Source organism: Peromyscus eremicus, chromosome 1, assembly GCF_949786415.1.
Source record: "Peromyscus eremicus chromosome 1, PerEre_H2_v1, whole genome shotgun sequence".
NCBI lineage: Eukaryota > Metazoa > Chordata > Mammalia > Rodentia > Cricetidae > Peromyscus > Peromyscus eremicus.
In genome coordinates, this window is record NC_081416.1 from 109,778,127 (window position 1) to 109,785,130 (window position 7,004).

The following is a 7,004-nucleotide window of genomic DNA, read 5'->3' on the forward strand; positions in this document are numbered from 1 at the left end:
ATGACACAGCCCATGTAAAGCACTTAGAAGTTAGCTATAATTAACATTGTAATATCCCTGGAACTCTAGCCACTGAATCGTCAGCCTTTCCTGTCCACGGCCGGTCCGGTCCGTGTGTGGGTCTGTTCTGGGCACTGAGCATACTTTGAGATCAGGAACTCAGCCAGTCCTTTCCATGTCCCTAGTAGGGGGGGTGAATACAGAGCGGTTGTGTTTACCGAAGCAAAATAGGAAAACGGGTCTCAGGAGGATACATGCTAAGTCTATTCTTGGATTGTTTCTCTAAAACATTCATTGCATCCTTATCTCCCTGCAGCGCCAGCCTTAAAACATTCCGTTTGTCTACGGTCCACACTAACCACCTACCCTGTGGTGCCCAGCTTCCTTTTGTCGTCCTTTGTTCCTGCCACTTCCTCTTTTTTTTTTTTCCCCCCTTTCTACTTCCTCCTACTCAGGCTCATCTCATGCTGTGTCAGGTTTCCATCTCTGTCGTTTTTTGTCAGTGCTGAGAGACTTTTCCCTCCAATTCATGTTATTGCAGGCTTCCCAGAAATCTGTGGAGAGTTACAGTAACCGGGGGAAGCCCTACCCTTCCTTTCCCCCTCCTGCAGCAAGTCCTTGAGGCCCCAGAATATCTGGTGGAGTCAGCCTGAGCTCCCTCTCCCAGCAGGATACAGGCCTGTAAACATTGGACTCGGAGTTAATGTGCCCAGCCACACAGTCAGAAATTATTAGAAGCATAGGGGAGCTTAGGCCTGGCCATCCCCGTGAGCTCACATGTGAGGAAGTTGTAGCAGCACCAGATAGGTTCAGAAAATCCTCCTCTTGGGCTTCACAGAGATCTGAATTCTATTTAACCCTTCCTTTGAACTCCAGCCTTGAATACCCCACAAAGGGCTTGTCACCTGATAATAGACTCTGCACCAATAATTATCCTGTATAATGATCTGCCTGTAATTAAATCTGGACTATTTGATATGTAAACATTAAACAAAATACAAGATTGAATGGGATTAAACTTGCTGGATGGACACATGCCTTTAATCCCAGCACCGGCAGGAGGGCAAACCTCTGTGATTTGGCGGTCAGCCTGGTCTGCATAATGAGTTCCGGGTCAGCTACATATTGAGACCCTATCTCAAAAGAAAAGAATGAGGAAATAAAATACATTATAGCTGGTAAAGAAAAGACAGTAGGTGTGGTTAGAAGGAGGCTAGGTTTAAGACACCCAGACTGTTTTCTTTGTTCCATTTAGGTTAGCATACAAAGTAATGTTTTTTCACCATGGTATATATATTCACGAATATATATGAAGACTCTTCGATTCTTGTTTCAGCTACCACTATTAATGGAGTATTGGCCAAGTCTCACAACCTCTGCTATTAAACTGAAGGGTTATTCAGTATGACATCAAAGAGAACTTTGAACTCTGTGACTGAGTGCTATGTAAGAAGGAGAAAGGGAGAGAGGTCTTTGGGTAGGGTTTATTGTGCCTGTCTTGCCTAGGGAAATGAGCCTGAAAGTCATGTGGGATTTCTGAATGAAAAGAACAGAAGACTACTGTGGAGCTAGAGATGAAACCACCCGTTAAAATAAGGAGGCACACAGCAAATGCTCCACTCAGAATACAAGGCCTCGTGAGCTGTGGGAAGGGCTGAGTGGGCAGGTTATGGAGGGGTGTTGCAGGTCATAATGGAGCCTTAGGAAGGTAGAATGTGAGAAACCAACCCCCAAAAGTTGTTCTCTGACTTTCACAGGTACAACGTGGGGTACACAAGCCCTGCCATACAAGCACACACATAAACATGGAATAAAATACACAAACAGATTTCTTTAAATGTTTTATAACATTTTAAATGTTTTAAACATATAAAAATACACAAATAGATTTCTTTAAATGTTTTATAAACATTTAAAATTTTTTATTCTATATGTATTGGTATATGTCTGTGCACCATGTATGTGCCTGGTGCCCAAGGAGGTTAGGAGCAGGTATCAGATTCCCTGGAACTAGAGTTACAGCTGTTTGTGAGCTGCCATAGGGGTGCTAGGTCCTGAAACTGGGTCCTCTGCAAGAGCAATCAGTGCTTTTTGGCTTCTGTAGTTTCGCTTCTGGCTAAGTGTTCTTGTTAACTGAAGTATGTCAAGCTAGAATATGGTTTTTTTGTCCTTGAAAGTTCACCTTAAAAAAGGCTCCAGGCTATACTGGGACCCGGAATGTAGTCGCAGTCCAGCTAATAAAGACTTTCTGTTGGCTTAAACCTGTGTCTGAGTAGTATTCTCTGGTGGATACCCCACAACACAATCCCTACAGGAACAAGTTGTTCCACACACACACACACACACTACAGCTGGTTACAGGCTGAGCTGCCCGATCTGGGTGCTGGGACATGAACTCTGCCTGAGCAGTATGTGTTCTTACGCACTGGACCTTACCTCCTGCTCTCTTCCAGTGCTAAATCTTCTTTTGGTCAAAAAAAAAAAAAAAAAAAAACCCAACAGTTGCAGGACTCTGCCCCTTCTCTGCTCCTGAGGTCCCACTTCCCTTCCTTCTCTGGGGAGACTCAGCCCCGCTCTGTGTGTCATGCGCTTCCTTCTTAGTGTTTCACTTCCTTCTCGCTCAGCACGGAAATGACCCACAGGCCGAAACAACCAGCAGGCAAACAGCAAATATTGCCCAATCTGTTGTTTGTTCTTTCTGACTCTCGTTAGCGGTTACCCTGATTTTTCAGTCTGCAGCATCCTGTGAGTTGTTGACTGGCTAATTCTGGTGAGAGCTGCCCTCCTTTGTATCAGAACTCCACAGAACTCTCCGAATTTCCGACCAGATGATCACCACCACCCTCTGCATTAAGGTTCTGTTTTTGTTTCTGCACGTAATTCTCTTGTCTGTGATATCCTTACTTGTGATTAACAGGCAGTACATACCCAGAACTTGTTAACCCACTGACAGATACTATATTTGACGAAACTGACTTAGTTTTAGTTACATCGAAGTAGATCTTGGTCCACAATTACACTTATTAGACTTATACTCACATCCAGAAAAAAAGAATATGCTACAAATACATTAAAATACAATTTTTCTGGTTACCTTTCTACTACTCACTTCCTGTGTTGCAGTATAGTGTTATTATTTGTTTATAATTCATGCCACACCTTCTTCCTTCCTTCCTTCCTTCCTTCCTTCCTTCCTTCCTTCCTTCCTTCTTTCCTTCCTCCCTTCCTCCCTTCCTTCCTTTCTTTTTCTCAGAAAAGAGACCTTATTCTGAGATAGAATAACAGAACAAATAACTTCAGATGGAGAACAGTAGAAACAAGGCTCGGAAGACATAACTTCTTCTCCCTCTCTGTAGAGCTCCATGCCAGCTCCATAACTTCCCACTTAACCAACTGACCAAAAAGAAGAAGACCAAACATTGAACTTCCTGTCATCCATATACTCCTATGCCTACAGTACTCCTCATAAGGGAAATGCTTAGACCCTTGAGGACATTTACAATCTACATCCCTTTCTCAATCTTGGACCTTCAGCAATGCTAAGAGAAAATGGGATGTCAGTTTGAGGACATACCTCAATTTACTAGTAACTTTCAGACCTTAGCTTTAACTTGGATCTTATGTGGCTGACCTAATCTTAGTTCTAATTACTTAGCTGCACCACTAAGGAGAAACCCACGATATGCAAGGAAGCTAGGAAGCATGCACACAAACTATGTGCTCAGAATCCTGCTGTGCTGGAGGACAGACCCTTCCAGACCAGGAAGCAGCTGCTCGGGATTACACAACCCAGCAGGAATCTGCAGATGTAGGATGATGATACAATCTCATCACAAGGCCAGACATTTTTATCAAGAAACCTGTTGTGGAGAGAGATGGCTCCATGCTTAGGAGTATTTACTGAACTTGTTTGAGAGAAGGCTTATGGAATTAACAGTGGAACAGTGTGGCTAGCCTGTCACAATGGTGCCATCCTGAGACAAGTCCATGTAATGTAAAAAGTGAGGGAGGAAATAGAAACTCCTAGTGAAGACCACGTGGCCAGGAGCTGCAGAGCCCTGCCAGACTGCTCTTCATCCGCAGCACGGACATCAAATGCACCTCGTGGAAGTGCATGCGTCTCATCTGACTAGATGTATAGCAAGTTGAAGCATAAATCTGTACTCTGTCATTTCTATGAACATACTCAGATTTTAAGTTCATTTCTACACCACCAGTAAAAGGTAAACAATATCCATTCCCCATGGAGGCAGCCTTTGCTTTTATTTTTTTAACATATAATTTGTTTTTATTTTCTGTGCATTGGTGTTTTGCCTACGTGCATGTCTATATGAGGGTGTCAGAAACCCTGGAACTGGAGTTACAGACAGGTGTGAGCTGCCATGTGGGTGCTGGGAATTGAATCTAGGTCCTCTGGAAATGCAGCCAGTGCTCTTTACCACTGAGCCATCTCTCCAGCCCCCAGCCTTTATATATAATAAGGATACATTTATGCATTTTTGGTTCCTGGCACACAGCTCCTAAAATGCTGGGGACTGCTGGAATTCTAAGTATCTCTTGTATAATAATGAGATGATTAGTAGCCTAGGCAAGCTTCAGGATGGGGACTAGAAGGCAGAAAGCCTTGATTTGAAGTATAAAACTTTCAGCCCTGTCCCTAAACTCTGGGACAGAAAGGATGGATATTGAACTCAACCACCAATAGCAAAATGACTTATTGAACACATCTACTTAATTAAACCTTCATGAAAACCCCAGCACCAGGGGGTCTGGAGAGCTTCTCAGCTGGCAAACACATTTACCATCCCTCCGTGGACCGAAGTCCTTATGCTTAGGACCCCTCTGAACCTTGTCCTCTGTACTTTCTATCTAGCTGTTCATTTGTAGCCTTTAAAATAACCTCGGAAATGTAAAGCATGAGCCTTCTTAAATTCTGTGAAACATTCCAGCAAATTATCAAGCCCCCAAACAGAGAGGGACAAAGGAAAGGGACAAGAGACAAGTTAAGACCAGGAGTATGCCTTCAGTGACCCGTTTCTAAAGTTTCTGCCACCTCTCAGTAATGCCATCAGTGACTCTGTGGATTAACCCATATATGAAGACAAAACCCTCCAGATCCAACACTTCCCCAAAGCCCCACCTCTGAACATTGTACTAGAGACCATTACATAGCATTGCACTATGAGTCTTTTTGAAGGAAAATTCATATCTAAATCATCAAATTACCTGAACCAACATTTTTTTTTTCCGGAGCTGAGGACCGAACCCAGAGCCTTGCACTTGCCAGGCAAGCGCTCTATCACTGAGCTAAATCCCCAACCCCATGAACCAACATTTTTACAAGGAAGATTAAAAAAAAAAAAAAAAATGGCCGATAGGTACATAAAAAAATTCTTAACATCACTAATCACCAGAGAAACACAAGTGATGGGCTAGAGAGATGGCTCAGTGGTTAAATGTACATGCTGCTCTTGCAGGGAAGCTGCCTTCAGTTTTTAGCACCCACACGGCACCTCAAAGCTGTCCATAACTCCAGTTTCAGGTGACCCAATATCCTCTTCTGGCTCTGTGGGCACAAGGCATGCATATGGTGCACACATATACATACATAAAGGCAAACATTCATACCCATAAAATAAAATTAAAAAAAAGAAATCTTAAAAATTAAAGAAAATCGCTGGAGAGATGGCTCAGAGGTTAAGAGCATTGACTGTTCTTCCAGAGGTCCTGAGTTCAATTCCGAGCACCACACGGTGGCTCACAACCATCTATAAAGAGATTTGGTGTCCTCTTCTGGCCTGCAAGTATACAATCAGACAGAACACTATACGTAATAAATAAAATAAATCTTTAAAAAAAAAAAAAAAAAAAAAAAGCCGGGCAGTGGTGGCACACGCCCTTAATCCCAGCACTCGGGACGCAGAGGCAGGAGGATCTCTGTGAGTTCGAGGCCAGCCTGGTCTACAAAGCAAGTTCCAGGACACTGTTACACAGAGAAAACCCTGTCTTGAAAAAACCAAAAAATAAAAATAAATTAAAAATAAAATAAATAAAAAGAAAATCAGAGGGAAATATTACCTCACGCGTATTAAAATAGCCATTACTGAGAAGGCAAATAATAGTGTGAGTGCGAATTGTAGAAAAGGAAACCCCCATACACGGTTGGTCAGTGTGTGAATTGACACAGGCAGTATGCAAAGCAGTATGGAAGTGCCTCAAAAATTAAAAATAGAACTACTATATGATCCAGAAATCTCACTACTGGGTATATACATAACCAAAGAAAATGAAATCAACATGTCAAAGAAATATTTGCAATATTATTTACAGTAGCCAAGCTATGAAACCAATTGTCTGTCAGCAGGTGAACAGATAGAGAAAACGTGACACACAGGCTCTTAAAAATAAATCTTACCATTTGGGACAGTTCACATAAACTTGCAGGCTATTATGCTAAGTAAAACAAGCCCGGTATAGAAAGACAAACACTGTAAGGTCTCTCTCATATGTGCAAACTGAAGTGGGTGAACTCAAGAAGCAGAATGTAGAATGATGGTTGCCAGGGTCTAGAGGTGAAGAAAGAGGAATATAGGGATACTGGATGAAGAATCTAGTTTCAGTAGATCAGGTGGCCAGGTCACTAAGTTCTATTGTATAGCGTGGCAGCCATAGTTGATAATATTATTATATGTTTGAAAGTTCCTAAAAGAGTAGATCTTAAGTGTTCTTACCACAAACAAAAATATGTGGTGGATGGATCTGTCAAATGTGTACATATATCAAATCCTCATGTTGCATACTGTAAATCGATACAGTTTTTACTCATATACTCCACATTCCTCTACAGGAGAATGGAAACATAGAGGTGTCTTGACATTGTGACTGGTATCTGAAGTGAGGACTGAGCTGTAAACCTGGAGTCTGATGCTAACTCTTGGTAGTTAATGTCAGACTTAAGTGAATTGTTGGAGGCACTGTTAGTATCCAAAGAGTTGGGGAATTGG